Raw genomic sequence first — 17,372 nt, 5'->3', positions numbered from 1 at the left:
TCTATTTCAGCTCCCGCGTGTGCAGGTGATGATGCGCTGGAAGAGGAGCGGGCGCCATCTTGGCTGCTGCTTTTTTGAGAGGCCTTCGGCTGGGACCCGTAGAAGTCCGTGAGCTGCAGCGGTTGCTGCTTAGTTCTCCTCCTGGACATTGAAGTAATGGCCGTCGGTAAGTTTGCGGTTGAATTCCGCCCTGGATCTGCTTATTGCTGCTCTTTTTGTGACACCGGACACGGAGCTCCACAAAGACGCGTGTAGCTACATGCACGCGCAAGCCACGCCCCATTCATCATTGAATGAATTTTGACCTTTTTAAATTTTTAAACCAGCTTTTTCGGTGCTCCGTTTTTTGCATCTACTTTAACATGTTTTCAGTTTATTTTCCAGCTAGCAAGAAATGTTGGTAATTCTGGATTTAATGACATCATAGAAGCCTGTCTGCCATCTCCGTCCATCAAGCCCACCATGGAAAGTGCTATGTGAGTAAAGGGAGTAAAGTTAACAGTGTAATTGATAAAGTTCTGGCTTCTGAAACACTGCCAATTAGCAGACCTTTAAGTTGCTGACTTCTGTTGCATGACAGACAGACCTGCAAGTAAAGGAAACAGTAGGATATGGACATTTGGCTAATGAGGGTTCTTCTTGTTATTTTCTAGGCCTGAGAGGAAAGACTTTATTCTTGCTAAATATGTGCAGTGGGCTTACACCAAGAGGGGCTGCACTAGTGCTATTACGCGCCTCTATGATCCGCAGGAGGCCGTAAGATTTAAGGACATCTATACCTTAATTCAGGCCTATGCTGAGAAGGTGGATCTGACTGAGCCACTGCCTCATCCAGCACAGGTAGGTACCTCTGTGTGTGTAGCCTGTGCCATATACAGTATATGTTTAATAAGCTTTATTTATATTCAATGTATTTTAGTATATTTAGTATATTATTTTAGTATTGCAGTATATCTGCAGTTCCAATGTAACCTTAGTATGTTAGATAATTACAACATGGCTGAAGCAGTGCTGCAAGGTATGATTCTTGTTTGGGCTGCCTTATTTGGAGAGCTAGGGGAAGCAAATAATTCAGTTTTTGGGACAGATTACATCTCCCTTTAACTTGTAGAGGATACTTTGGGTTTTACAGGATAGCATAGCACAACTCCACCCAATTACGCCATGCTACATATTACAAAAAAAAAAGTCAGATGTTCCAGAAATGGGAATTTCTGTTGGGCACAGGGACCATGGGGTATAGCTATAGAGAGAGAGGAAAACTCCTCCCCTGCTGCTATACCACTACCCTATTCCAATCAGGTATATACTGCGGCCAGATTTATTTTTCTGGCAACAGAGGTTGACCCAGAGGTTTCCGACTGAGGAGTCCCTCTAGAGTGGCTTCCTACCTCACAGGATAAGGGGCTGCTAAGACTTCAGAGAAGCGAGCCAAACAGTATGCCAAACCCTACCATCTATTCTGTCCAGCAAATGTCACCCTTGGCCTATAAGCAGTGAAAACCTTTGCACTAGTGCTGTACATAAGCTTCCCCTCCACATTCATTGGCAGGCTAGCACTCTGGTCCCCTTTAGATGACTGTACCCCTCTACCCCTGGGCTTGACCGCAGGGGAGTGGCGCGCACACACTTTTGCTGACATAATTTGAGTCACCCGTGGCGCCAAATTTGTTTGTGCTTTTTCTCTTCGCACTTCCACTCTGAATGCGGCTGCAGCTGACACAGACTTGTCTATTCAGCTTCTGCTCTCCATCTGAAATTAGGACCCGGAAAGAATCCACTCGCCATCCGTTCAGCACAAGGCAATCCAGGGATATGTGCTCGCCATCCCAAGAAAAGACAAAAACTTAAAGGAGACTGGTACTAAATAGCAGGGAACACACACACACACACACACACACACACACACACACACACACACACACACACACACCCACCCACCCACCCACCCACCCACCCACCCACCCACCCACCCACCCACCCACCCACACACACACACACACACACACACACACACACACACACACACACACACCCACACACACCCCCACCCCCCCCCCCTCTCTGAGCAGGTGCCAAATGCTGCAAGGACCCACTATGCTAGTCTTGTACAAAAACATCCACTGAGCCCTCCCAAGCTCAGGATGTGCTGGTTCCTGCCACACAAAATAATCCAGGGGTACTATAGATACTCCCCGAGCTCCACTGGATGCACCTGTACAGCCATCCATATCAGTTCAAATATGAAACCTCCCGTTTGGACATTACAATTACACTAATGGTACCAGAGGAATCCGCACGTCCTCAAACTTCTGGAATCAGGCTTCAGCTGAGAAAATTTATAGTGCGGGCATTTGGGGCTACCTCTATTCGTTCACAAAATGAATTAATTAGAAATCTTTTCAGCATCCGACACCCGTTTTGGCAGGACGGTGCTGCAGTTCTCTAAACTAAGGCCCTTTTCGTCCCTCCCAACACTTAGGGGACAGCTTTTGTATGTCCCTGTGTCCCACAGAACTCTGCAAGAGAAAAGGAGGTTTTGTGTTACCGTTAAATCCTTTTCTCTTCAGACATCTCTGGGACACAGGGTCTCTCTGCACTGGAAGTGGACCCTACCAATCTTCTTTTACCTGGCAATATGGTCTGTATATAAGTTTTTAGTTATAGTTCATTGTTCCTTCCTATACTCTTTGATATGAAAAACTGATCCTATAGGAATATGGTAGCGGGTTTAGCAGTAGGGGAGGAGTCTTCCTCTCTCTCTCGTGTCCTGCCTCTTAGTGGAGGGAGCTATACCCCATGATGCTGTTTCCCACAGACGTCTGAAGAGAAAAGGATTTAACGGTGAGTAACAAAAAATCCCCTTTTCTTTTATTCCACACTATCAAAGTATTTTTTATGTAAGCACAGAGGAGGAGTAAGCAGGACATTTAACCACAGCTTCTCTAGCCTATAACATATTGGAATTTGTAAATATATTAAGCCATTACAATCTGCCTTGCTCAGGAGCCGGGTGAGATGGTGCTGCACTTGGCGGTGCTGTTATCTGACCGAACCTCCCTGCATATAGTGGACTTTCTGGTGCATAACAGGTAGGACTTTGTGTTTTCTGTACTGTGTATTTCTGTTCCATTCATTTAAATGTCTCAAGTGTTCTTGTAAATGTATAACCCATGGACACCTTCTCTTTTACTCTGCAAGTGGCATGCAAAACATTCAATATTCATGACCTCTCCCTGGTGTTGTACAACATTGTTGTGTTATCATCCCCTTTTAATATTAACCTATGACTCCAGTTTCCCATCTGTATTAATCAACCCATACAGGGTTACTGTTGTGCCATTAAACATGTAACATGCAGAACAGAAACAGTGTATAACATACCCATGAGGAGCCACATTCTGGGAACAATACAACGAATCACATATTCTTCTGTTACCTGTAGATGGCAGCACTAGCCCTCTGTTTATATTTTGGGGCAAAAAATGTGCAAAACAACACTATCTATTCTAGTGTTTGATGAAGTTAGAGATGAACCATACTAATAGCCTTGTCTTTGCCTTCTGATGATTATTTGATCCTCAGTGGAAATCTGGTGAAACAGACTGTAAGAGGGAACACGGCCCTTCATTACTGTTGTCTGTACAACAAGACGGAAAGCATCAAACTCTTCCTGCGAGCCAAAGTCAACCTGAAAATAAGTAAGTTCCTGATATTTAGAACAGGAGGAGTAGAGTAGAAATGGACTCAAGTTGGAAGAGAGTACTTGTCACTAGTCCTGGATGCTTTTGGTGAGGGGTCTAATGTTCAAATGGAAATTTTAAGGCAAACTAGGCTAAGCCAGTGATACCTGAACTGTTTGACTGTGAGGCTTGAAGTAGTGCCAAGGGAAGCTTACTACAATGGCTGATACATAAATATTTTCCTTAATGTAAAAGCTTGATATTAAGGTGGGGCTGGAGGCTAGCTCAGATCTCTAAGGGGGCTTTGAACCAGAAACGTTTGACAATCACTGGACTAACTAAGGTGATGATTCTGTTGTTGGAAAACTTTCTTTACATAGAGAGACCGACACAAAGAACTTCCAATCAGCTGCCACCATTTGAGCCCAGAATAAAATAAAACATAACCTGGTCCACGGAGTATTCTGGTACTATATAAAGAAGCCATAGAGCGTGAAGTCACCATAGATACTATAACAAGAGTTTTGTCTTAAGCTGACTGTCTGTTCGGCCCAGAGGGAACAGGTCAGATATTTTGATTATTGCAGGGATGCATGGCCAGTACATCAGTGGCACTATGGGCAGCTTTCATGGGCTTCTATGTGTTACAATATTTTGAGATTAAAAATTATGAATTTTGATTTATACCTTTGTGACAAAACATTTTTTGTCTTGGAAAACAGATAAGGAAGCTGGTGAGACTGCACTGGATATTGCCAAAAGGCTCAAACACACTCTGTGAGAAGAACTGGTAAGAAGGTTTCCTTAATGCTGCAAAGTTTAGTGGCACTCTTTAGTGTGTGTATGGGAAGGAAAATTAGCTTTGGGCTAGTGAACTACTAATAGCTTGTGCAACTCCCTGATCAAGCCATGTTACATACAATAAGTAACATTAAGCACATTAAGTACATAATGGCACTGCAGTTCTCCTTAGGACACAGTGTTTGTCTTTAGCACAATGAAAGGCAGCGGGGGGGGGGGGGGCATTCTGATCAGATTACCCTGTGTCAGTGCCTGTTAAAATTACATCTGAATCCAAAATATGAGAAAAATACAGCAACGGTCCAATGTAGTCTCTCCCTCATCCAAGTTTCCTTCCTTTCTGGTCTTTTCTACTTTGTTTTGCTTTTCCTTCTTTACCTCCAGCTGCCCCTTCCCACCACCATATTCCCTCATTTCTGTCCATCTCTTTAGCTGGTCCAGGCTCAGAACAATCAGTTTAACATGCGTGTTCATGTGGAATACGAGTGGCGGCTGCGGGAGGATGACATGTATGAAAGCGATGATGATCTGGATGAAAAGGTTGGTCTGCTCTCCATGGGAAAAACATGCTACTGACAAAGAATGGTTACAGGTGCCCATTTTCTGGCCTATTATTGGCACCTCCAACAGGAAGATGGAGTTTATTCATTTGTAATGCATTCTGTAGAGTTTTTTTTCTAATATCACCAAATCAAAGCTGTCGTTCGTAGCTTCAAGTTAGTTCATACATTGTTGCATGGGGGGTGGAAATTGAGCTTCAGAACTGCGTCGATTGAATGGATTACTCACAAATCCTTAAAGTGGCAGGTCTGAAGCTAAATAGTCTACATGGTCAGTATTCTCGATTTTCCAGCTGGGCCCAGTCAAGAAGGAGAGGTCTCTGCGTCCCTACAGCTGCTTCCAGTCTCCCAATGCTCTCTGTGTGGACAAGGTTGCCTCCAGCGGTATGTTTTTAAGGCGAGCATCTCATGACCAGCGATATGATTCAAGCCTCGGAGCAGAGAATGCGGTTACTCCCACCTCCACGTTCACTCCTCCCCTGCCACCAAGATACCCAATCAGAGGTACATGTTTCTAACAGGAGCAGAATGTGGCTTATAGTCAAAAGATAATCTGTCTCTAAATCCCGAGTAATTGTTGTTTCTTCATAAGGCTGAGAACCAATTTCCAGTACTGTCCCTTGGAATAATGACAGCATTGCTCTTAGAAAACTTGTAGCCTTCCAGATGTTTATAAACAATATTCCCACCAACAGCTTATCTGTATCTTAAAGGGATACTGTCATGGGAAAAAAAAAAATTTCCAAAATGAATCAGTTAATAGTGCTGCTCCAGCAGAATTCTGCACTGAAATCAATTTTTAAAAAGAGCAAACAGATTTTTTTATATTGAATTTTGAAATCTGACATGGGGCTAGACATTTTGTCAATTTCCCAGCTGCCCCTGGTCATGTGACTTGTGCCTGCACTTTAGGAGAGAAATGCTTTCTGGCAGGCTGCTGTTTTTCCTTCTCAATGTAACTGAATGTGTCTCAGCGGGACATGGGTTTTTACTATTGAGTGTTGTTCTTAGATCTACCAGGCAGCTGTTATCTTGTGTTAGGGAGCTGCTATCTGGTTACCTTCCCATTGTTCTTTTGTTTGGCTGCTTGGGGGGGGGGGAAAGGAAGGGGGTGATATCACTCCAACTTGCAGTACAGCAGTAAAGAGTGATTGAAGTTTATCAGAGCACAAGTCACATGACTTGGGGCAGCTGGGAAATTGACAATATGTCTAGCCCCATGTCAGATTTCAAAATTGAATATAAAAAAATCTGTTTGCTCTTTTGAGAAATGGATTTCAGTGCAGAATTCTGCTGGAGCAGCACTATTAACTGATTAATTTTGAAAAAAAAATTTTTTCCCATGACAGTATCCTTTTAAAGATGACAGGTTGCCAAAGTTTATTTTAGGCTATGAACTGAAATATAAATCAGTTCTGAAATGTATTTGCTTTTAGGCAATGGAAGATTACTTAGGTTTTAAAGAAGAAGAAAAGAAGGAAAGTTTTAATCACTGGAGGTGCCGAATGATTCCAAATTTCTGGCAACCCCCTGTAATTAGAATCGCTTACCCGATACCCCAGACTGGTGCTGCTATTGGCAGAAATCTAAACTAGTATGCGGTACTTATGTGAAAGCACCACTGAGTGTCTCTCTGTTCTTCTTTCTTTGTGCTTGTAAAAAAGCAGAACTTTAAGTAAAAAACTGCTTTTTCACTCTACTGCAGATGCTTTGGTCATCAAAAGAATAAAGGAGGTGGGTACTTATGTGTGAGCTCCATGATGCTCCTACAGAAGTAACCAGAGTGGTGCAGTTTCCTGTTAACTGTACCACCAGGCTAAACTAATATAATCACTGGGGGGAGCCTACTATTTGTTCCCCTTTTTGTGAAGTCCAAATAAACATTGTACTATATACCTGATTCAAAGGCTTTAATAGTAAGAATCACATTTCTACAAAGCAGAGTAGCCATTCTGTGACAGGAGAATGTTTTGGATAAGTGTTTTTCTCGTGTCTTGAGGGACACAGGAACCGTGGGGTTCCAACCATGTGGCAGACCACCGATAGCAAATCTCTACCTCCTTCCTCCTTTTCTTGATCCTTCCTGCCTGGTTCCTCATGGTTGGAGTTTGGTCTCTAATGAGAATCTAAGGGATATTTTCTGTCGGTGGCAGGTGATGCCTGAACCTGGGCTGGTTTCTATAATTACCCTCTACCCAGAACACACTTCTATTGGTATACGTAATACATGCTTCAAAGCAAATGACCCAACATTTGTGGGGACACCAGAACGCCCCCTTCTTGCTTCTGTGCTTGCGTCACATCCGGCATTGCTGCCTCTAAACCCAACAGCTACTTATTACAGAAAGTGGATAAATATCTATACGGCACGTACTGTCAACAGATTTATTTCATTTGTTATTCTCCCCCCTGGGTTCAAGTGCCTGACTAAGGCTGATTACTGCAGAGGAGTGTGTTTCCAGGTGAGGGAAGGCACTCTGTAAACTTTTCTTTAAATGGGCACCATGCAATGCTAAATTTCTCAAGTGGATTGAAGACCCTCTCCCTTGTTCAACTTTAGGTGAGCCTTCTGCTTCCTCAGTAACACTCTTAGAAACAGTCTCAGGCAGAGTTTCTTTAAGGGAAATAGTGTGGCGGCAGTAATTAGAGGCAGTGTCGGCAATGCAAGCTGGACGCACCAGGCAACCTGGCCAGACATATCCCGCCCCCTTAAAAGTGCTTTATAAGTACGCTGTTAAACTATATTAAAGAAACCATAAACTTAATAGAATTGTGAGTTTGGGATTGAGGCTGGGACCCCTATGGCTGTAGCAACCTGATTGAGTGTCACCAGAGACGCTCATCTTTGAATGCTCCAGGTAGTATTTCCCTGGCAACACTAATTTGTAACTAGAAAGTGAAAAGCCATTTTATTGCCACGGTCCAACTTTTTGCACTTATTGCACTTGGTTTAGTCAGATCATGAGCATTGACAATAGCAAGGGTTCATCTTTCTTCCACCGGCTGCCGCCAACCACTGAACAGTGCCAAGTTTTGCTTTAGTGTGACTGGCACCCCAAGCTTGAGGGAGCACTCTATCTCATAAGGCCTGTTGGCCTGTGTGTGGCCCTGTCCTTCACCTTAAAGCAGATATATCTCATTTTTCAGTACCCAATGTGCCGCCGCCTCCACCACCAGCCAGCCCCTCTGCTTCTGTCAAGAAAACTCTACCTCCTCCGACGACAAAGCACAAGAGAGCCCTGTCTGATCCTGTACCCATAATTCCACACAGTCCTTCCAGTCAGGCCAATCTACACTTCGGTAAGGTATCTGGCAAATTGACAAGCAGACTAGATAGCCACCAGGCTATGTGCTTGGTTATAATGTTGTGCTATTCACAGATACATGTCATGTTCTTTAAAGGGGTGGTTCACATTCAAGTTAACACTTAGTATGTTATAGAATGGCTAATTCTAAGCAACTTTTCATTTGGCCTTTGTTATTTATTTTTTGTACAGTTTTTGAATTATTTGCCTTCTTCTGACACTTTCCAGCTTTCAAATGGGGGGTCACTGACCCCATCTAAAAACAAATGCTCTGTAAGGCTACAAATGTATTGTTATATTATTGCTCATCTTTCTATTCAGCTCAGCTCCTATTCATATTCCAGTCTCTTATTCAAATCAGTGCATGGTTGCTAGGGTAATGTGGACCCTAGCAACCACATTGCAAACTGGAGTGCTGCTGAATAAACTGCTAAATAACTCAAACTACAAATAATAAAAATATGAAAACCAATTGCAAATTGTCGCAGAATATCACACTCTACATCACACTAAAAGTTAATTTAAAGGTGAACAACCCCTTTAATCACCACCAATCAGACTGAGACCAACTGCTTAAAGGAGAACTAAAGCTTAACTAAAGAAGTAGGGTAGAAATGTTGTTCAATGTTTTGGGCTTCTGTACCAGCCCAAGGCAACCACAGCCCTTTAGCAGTAAAGATCTCTGTCTCCAAAGATGCCCCAGTAGCTCCCAATCTTCTTTTCTGCTGATTCACTGCACATGCTCTGTGCTGCTGTCACTTACTGAGCTTAGGGACTGACTCACAATATACAGTACACATAGAATAGAAATATCACAATATGAGGCGGATTAGTAATTAATACAGATAATTACTACATGGCAGCACAGAAACCAGTGCAATTAGCATCAGAATTTAATAATCAGCCCTGTAGCATTAGCTTATATTACAGGCCAACCTCATTTTCTGCTGGATAATTAGTGACGACCCCTAAGCTTAGCTTCTCAACAGCTGCTCAGAGCCCACTGATCATGTGAGTGTCACCGACACTTTTCAAGATGGTGACCCCCTGTGACAAGTTTGAAGTCCTGGATCATTGCTGCTATTGACAAGCTGAAACTTTTGGTTGGTACAATAAGTTTATATGGCATTTTAAGTCATATTCATTTCTAGGCTTTAGTTCTCCTTTAAAGGGGTTCTTCACCCAAACACTCTTTTCTTGCATAATAAAATTTATGAGAATGTAATTTCAACTGAAAGCAGTTTTTTTTATCCCTTCCTGTTCTCTGTGTTTGACTCTTAAATAGGGATGGGCGAATTTTTCTTAGACTTGTATGGCGGCGTGCGTCAAAAAAATATTTGCTGCGTGTCAAAAAAAATGTTGCCACACGTCAATTTATTTTTGACACCCACAGACTTTAATGGCCGGCGTAATGTCAAAAAAATTCGCCGGCGGTGAATTTTTGCTGAAACGGGTCAAATTCGCCCATCCCTACTCTTAAAACAATGTATTTGGGAGTCAGGTCCTTTGCCTTTCAATCAGCTGGCTCGCAACATTTTTTCAGGAGTTGTCAGAGGCCGGAGTGCAGAGATGTTGTTTGGGTGGTGTTTCCCTTTAAATACTACTGAACAACAAGTTGGTAGATTTAAATGAACATGCAGAATACACTGAGCTTCATGTTACAGGGATACTTGACCTTTTTTATTTTCTCCTTGTGTTTGACTAATGCACATTTTAATAGCAGAGTAAATAGTCATTTCCCCCTCTTGCTTTGTGTTTCCAGGGCCCTATGAAGGAGTTACTGACTTATTCTAAGTTTGCTCATAGAGGGATCACGTACAACTATAGCTATAGTGTCTATACCTGTATTAAGCTGAGTTAAGCAGGAACAGCCCTTTGAGACATTACAATTTACAAATTGTCTCCGAATATCCGTGCACGTCATATTAAAATCCTAGAGAAGTAAAAGCAAGAGATAGTGAGGAGACTGAGTTGTACCAGCAAAGCAGCATTGGCTGAAAGGCTTCCAGCTGGAAAATTCTACATGTAGAATCACTGGTATTGAGGCGCAAGTAGCTTACAGCAGACCCAGCAGGGGGCTCATGCAATAATTAGCTCAGACATTCATTCGGAGGTACACGCCAAACACACTTCCATAAAGGAACAAAAGAAGCATCGCTTATAGCCGATCCCTCTCATCTGTTCTGCCTAGCACCATAGGATTGTAACGCTGCTTTCCCATTATTGAAACCCTGCAATCACAGTGCACTGTGGGTTTATACAAATGCATCATATCTTCAAATCTAAAATGCCAACCAATGGTATGAGCCTTCAGTAACATCTGCAGCCCCCGAATCCAACCTTCTCCCCCACAAAGGTGTGCCCACTGTGTATCAACGTCTGCTGGTCATTTATGAGCTGACAATAGCTGCCAAGTATGCAGCCAAAATGATGGCCTTCCCAAATAATATTTGGCCAAAGTTCAGCCATCAGAACACCATGGTTCGGGCTCCTGATGAAAAGCTATAGGTCCCTGTTATGATCTGATGGCCAATTGACTATATCAGCCTGATTTGGGTGTCCTGGCAGGGCAAAGATCCTCTGGTTTGGTGACCTCACAATAAGCGCAGATCTTAAGGTGGCCATACACAGGCCGATAAAAGCTGCTGACAGACCGAGTCGGCAGCTTACTTGCCCATGTATGGGGACCTTAGACGGGCTGCATTACCATTTACCTCCTTACAATGATGGTTTTTAAATAAAGAAAGCAAGAAAATGTGCAATACTTTTTCATTTATATTACTGCGCCCTGTACCTGTACCAGCAAGCCCAGCAGCCATCCATAATTAAGCCCCCCTGTACCTGTGCCAGTAGCCATCCATCATACTGCCCTCCATACCTGTGCCAGTAGCCATCCATTATACTGCCCCCCCCATACATGTACCCTTCAAGCTAAGCAGCCATCCATCATACAGCCCTCCAGCAGCCATCATATTGCCCCCAATCTTTTCCTGTGCCAGCAGCAGCAGAAAATAAATCTGATCACATCAAATTGCCCCCAAGTATTTATGTACCTGTCCTAGACAGCCACCTACTCTGCCTACCCCTAGTTCTGGCCCTGATCCCTGCCAGAGCACTAACCATCTGTTTTTTTGGTGTGCTATTAATGTGGACATGGACATGCAGTAAAATGAGTGTGGTTTAAAGTAGGCGTGGTCTAAAAACAGGGAGTGGCTAACATTAACTTCCATTATCGGCCCTCCACTATGTAGATTAGAAAAATTCCGGCCCTCTGTACCATATCAGTTGGACAGCACTGCTCTAAAGTATTGCCTAAGGGAAGCCACGTGGCAGCCCCAACCGATATGTATAAATTCAAATAAGCAGAAAATTAATGCTTTCATAGATCACATATGCAAAATCTAAACAGTGAAAGTAGGGCTCAGATGCACAAGTACGCTTGCCCTGGGCCATGTGCACAGATTACACCAGTTACAGCTAATGCTTATGACTGAGCACCCCCTGTGTTAAAAGGGAGAATTCACAAAACCTCTATCAACGTTTCTGTGAATTTGTCTTCCACGCAACATTTTAAATGAATTTTACCAACATTTTTTTCTGAATTTGTCTTTAGCTCTTCCTAAACAGTCTGTCAGTCTGTCATTAGGTGCCTCTCGGCTGTACATTTGCCTCATAATAATTGTTGTGCCCTTCAGAGAAGAGATACCCTGCCACTTTAAAGGAGAATTCAATCCGTAACATAAAAAAACCCCTACCCTACATAGACCCCCCTCCCCCCCAGCCTGTACCTTGGTACCAGGGGCCTAAGTTTTTACTTACCCTTCGGTGCAGATTCTGTCCTCGGAAGTTCATGGCCACCATCTTCTTTTGTTCGTTAAACTTCGGAAACAGACTGTTGTTTTTGGTGCAAACGCAGTCGGACTAATATGCCGGTCCTGAGTGATGAAAATTTTCGGCATTCTTTCTGACATTTTCCGTGACTTTGGACATTTCCGTGACTTTTGGCGCATGCGCAGTTGTTCTGGAGCGAAAAGTTACTCCAACTGCTCATGCGCCCAAAACAACGGTTTGCGTCCGAATTTTAATGAAGAAAAAAAGATGCCGCCCGTGAACTCCCGAGGACAGAATCTGCACTTAAAGGTAAGTAAAAAATTATGGGCATTTGCCCCAGGGTACCAGCTAGGCTGGGGGGGAATGAGGGACGGGGTCTATGTAGGGTAGGGTTTTTTTATGTTATGGGTTGAATTCTCCTTTAAAGTGTCTTTTCTGACTACACAGAAAACAGTGGTTGTACCCTGACAATAGGCTGCTAAGTGGAAGAGTTACACTGACCTTAACTCCATTTAAAGGAGAAAATGTGGTTAAAAATTTTGTTTTCTTCTCCGTTTTTCTTATTTTAAAGACATATTCACAAAAGTGTCTGTAAACTGTTCTTACTTTCACCAGAATATGGAAAGTGGAGGCTGAGTCTGTATTTTGTTAGATTTCTATTTGTGAATATGGAGATTATATTTACACCAGTTTTAACACCATTGCTGCACTTGAAGAGGGACAAATGGAATACACAGAGCCTTATTATAGAACGTGACAAAGGGAATATTTTCCACGATGATTTATTTTGGTATAACAGATTGTATGTATCAAAACTATTGTAGATAAAAACAGGATTTTGGGGCCAGTACTTGGGGCAGTTTAGGAAAGGTGTTTCAAAAGCCTCAATTTCTTACCCCAAACTTAGTATCCACCCATATTTTCATGTGTTTTCTCCTTCACGCTGTATTACTTCCTTGTGTGCAGAAAGATCAGTGTTTCAAACACCTCTGTGTTTCTTTTTATGGTCTTAATCAGAGATGTAGCTATAGGGGCACAGAACTTGTAACTATAATGTAGATTTGGGAAGCACTGACAACAGCAGGATGACTGTAATTAAGCTTGAAAAAGGGCCTGTGAGCCCGAAACATGTCCTGTGGATGCATAGTAAAAGCTTAATTGCAGTTATCCTGCTGTTGTGACTGCTTCCAAAATCTACATTATATTGTATGAACATCCTCCCAAACATTAAAGGGAAATTAGAGACCACTGGGTACTTTTATGGTCACTAATAGCCCAGGCTTCAAAACGTGTGTGTTATATAGTTGTAGATCAATGTAATAATGCAGTCTATAACCACTTTATACAGTGCCAGCTGCAACAAGCACATTTTCATAGGCCACTCAATGAAGTAGTGCTTCTTCACTTTCATCCTGGGGCTACCTCACTTGGGGCAGCTGGGAACTTCTGCTTCAGCTACCAGGTCACTTCACAGGGGCGCTCATCCCAGCGCACTCTTCCATTTGGATTACACGCTTTATAGTTCAGGGTATGCTCACCTGGTCTAGTTCGCTTCTCCCTGCTTTTAAAGGTGATTGGTCAATGTAGCTATCTATACCCTGTGTACCTCAGGAACCACCTCTTAAAGGTACAGAAACAGTGTATCACTCAAGCTCTGCTAGAGCTCATTCAAGGTACTGTATGCCTACTGAAGTGAAGGAAAATTGGCTCAGGACCTTCTTTGGGTAAAGAGAGCTGAGGATACGGGCTTGCCTCTTTCCTTAAACCCAGTGCCTACTTCACTCTCCTCTGGCACAGACCAGCCAAGGTGCAAACACAGACTCAATACCAACAAGTAGAAGCAGTTTAACGTAAAACACATACTGCACACCTTTCGTGTTTACAAAGTCTCCTATGACAGCTATTTGTTTTGAACTCTACCCATTCTTTCCAACCACAACTTTCAAACCCTGCATGTGACATGGTGAGTCGGCCAATTAGGGTAGGTTATGGGAGAAGGGGCTGGTGGTAGAGTAGACGCCTGCCAAAAACCTGACCATCCCCTATCAGACATTGAAGCATTACACAAATCCTAAGAACAAATCAGGAAATGTTTCTCTGCCTGGTCGATGTGAACCCCACAATATGAACCCCCATGTATTTTAAAAGGGGAATGGATTTGACACATATACATTTATTACCTGTGTGCCACAAATCCGAAGGATTCCCCTATACCTCTGTAATGCAAATGTATGCTGAGCATTACTGCTCACCTACCAATATTTTGTGTTAATAGGAGAAACAACTACATAGTAACCCTACAGGGATAGATTTAGGCTTTGTACCCACAGGCACACAGGCATCTTCACATCTGACTATGAAGATTTTGTTTTGCATGTTAACCTTCACTGATTTGGGCTCAGGTCTGAAGAGTTTGCTCATGTGCATTATATTCCCTAAGGGGATGGTACCTGACCAGCTATGAAAGGGAGAGTGGGATCCAGGCACATAAAGCAGCTTGAAAACATATCCTTTTACAATTTTATTTTTTCTTTAGATGACCTAATACTAAGAAGGTTTCCTCCTTGGCCAACCCCATTGTGTTTCCCTATTGGGTTTTGTTTTGGACGTTTTTTAGGGCCCAACGCCATAGTATGAGACACATTCCCATATCATATCATGCCACCATGCTTCACTGTCTTCACACTGTACTGTGGCTTGAATTCAGTGTTTGGGGGTTGTCTGACAAACTGTCTGTGGCCCCTAGACCCAAGAAGAATATTCTTGCTTTCATCAGTCCACAAAATGTTGTGCCATTTCTCTTTAGGCCAAAATGTAAGCTCTTCAGCACATGTATTTTTTTTCAACATTGGGACTTTGTGGGGGCTTTTTGCCAATATCTTGGCTTCACATAGGTGTCTTCTAATTGTAACAGTAAACACAGGTAATTTTAGAACTTAGATCTTCCTAGAGCTGATCATTGGCCGAGCCATTTTGGCTAATCTTCTATCCATTCGAATGATAGTTTTCCATTTTCTTAATGTTTCTTCAGGTTTTGGTTGTGATTTTAAAGCATTTGCGATAATTTTATCTGAGCAGCCTATCAATTATATGTTTTCCCCTCTCCAATCAATTTTTTTTTATTAAAGTACACTGTTCTTCTGAACTATGTCTGGAACAACCCATTTTACTCAGATTTTCAGAGAGAAATGCACTATAACCAGAATGCACAACATCCTTAAAGCACCAGTAACATCAAATAAATGTTTTAAAAATTCGTTAGTATACATAGAAATATAAACACCAACAAACTTTTAAATTGCAAAGCCTTTATTAAAAAATAACTTACTGAAACTCCACTTCCGCTGCTCTTCAGAAACGGCGACAGGGCGACCATCCATCCTGCAGCAGTTGATTTCTTCTCCCTGGCTATCTCTCGTGGCCGCCCTATGTCTGCCCCGCTCTGCTTTGCCGGCAAGATTGACAGCCAGCTTCTTCTTCTCCTCCAGGCACTTCTTGATGCAGCAGTACTGGTACTGGTTGTGGTGGTGATGATCTATGGGGCAGTTGCGGTTGGAACGAAAACCGGCGTGCGCTGGCCTTGTCCCTGCAATCGGTGTTCTGCTGCTGCTGACTCTGAGCCCTTCTGCCCCTTGTCTCCGCCGCACCCTGTGTGATGGAGGTCCCAGCTGACTGGGGGTCTGCGGCTTGTGTTGGGGGGTGGAATTTGTCAAGGCTAGGTTGGAAAGGAATCCCCTCAGCTGTAGTCTCCCACATTTAAATTTCACCTATGGTGTGTGGGAATGTGGCATATACATTTAAAGGAGAACTAAACTAAACATGAATATTGCTAAAAATGCCAAATTCTATATACTGAACTTATTGCACCAGCCTAAAGTATCATCTTGTCAATAGCAGCAATGATTCAGGCCTTTAAACTTGTCACAGGGGGTCACTATGTTGGAAAGTGTCTACAACACTCACATGCTCAGTGGGCTCCGAGCACCTGTTGAGAAGCTAAGCTTAGGGGTAGTCACAAATAATAATGCAGAAAATAAGGTTGTCCTGTAATATAAACTGATGCTATGAGGCTGATTGTTAAAGGAGAACTCTGGCTTCCAAACCAAAATTTGAAAAAGAGGCCCACATAACACAGAATCCCCTAATATACCCATCACAGTTACCTGTTTCTTCAAAAAGTACGATTAAATGCAATTATCTATGCTGAAATCCAGCTGTTTAACAGTTCTTCTATTTCTGCATCATTTGAAATCCTGGCAGGGAAGGAGGGACTAAAACACTGATGTTACAAATTGTAACAACTACTCCACAGCTTACAGACAGCATTCAGGAACTACATAACCCACAATGCATTGCACTGTGATGTTCCTTTCCTTATTGAAATCACATGTGCAGGGAATTGTGGGGTTTGGAGGATGTAGGCTGAGGACAGATGGCTGTTGATACAAAGTAACAGTAGTCAGCCAGCAACTATTAAAAACCATGAAAAGGCTGCATACTTTGTAATTGATGTATAGTTCAAAGTTGTTTAAAATTATGTTTACTTTTAAAAAAGCTAAAGTTATGTTTTTGTGGAGTTCCCCTTTAAATTCTTATGCTAATTGCACTGGTTTCTGAGCTGCCATGTAGTAATTATATGTATTAATTACTAATTAGCCTTATATTGTGTATATTGACACAAATCTTTACTGCTAAAGGGCTGTAGTTGCCTTGGGAAACCCAAAACATAATGTACAACATTTCTAGCTACTTCTAGCTTTAGTTCTCCTTTAAATAGATCTGCATAATGTTTGTGTTTGTATAATTTTTGTGATGTGACACTTGAAAAAGAGCCCACAGCTTGAAACATGTTGTGTTAATTAAAGAATGTAGCAGCACTGTTTTTGCATCAAAGTGTCTGTTTCTTTACAATTTGTTGTATATATGGATTTATTGTTTGAGTGCTGGCTCACAATAATATACAGGTCATTTACAAGGGAATGCCATATTTTCCGGCACTCTCAGACATCTTGCCATGATTCTTTAGGAGCAAGTCTGCTGAGACCATTGACACAGTTCAAATTGGGAACCCTGAAATAACCATCAGCTTGAAAGTGGTGGAAGCTCCACTGCTAGAGATTTGGAACAGGAGACAGGGCAGTGCACTGAGCATTGCATCTGGGATCAGTAAATGAACCATTTTCTCTTTTTAC

The 17,372-nt window shown here is 42.5% G+C and overlaps 1 pseudogene; it reads left to right on the top strand.

Annotated features, from left to right (window-relative positions):
- The window catches only part of LOC108702379, a 31,033-nt pseudogene extending 14,961 nt beyond the window's left edge, over positions 1-16,072 (top strand).
- The last annotated feature ends 1,300 nt before the right edge of the window (positions 16,073-17,372 follow it).

Source organism: Xenopus laevis, chromosome 9_10S (genome assembly GCF_017654675.1).
Source record: "Xenopus laevis strain J_2021 chromosome 9_10S, Xenopus_laevis_v10.1, whole genome shotgun sequence".
Lineage (NCBI taxonomy): Eukaryota > Metazoa > Chordata > Amphibia > Anura > Pipidae > Xenopus > Xenopus laevis.
This window is presented reverse-complemented; position numbering and strand designations above follow the sequence as displayed.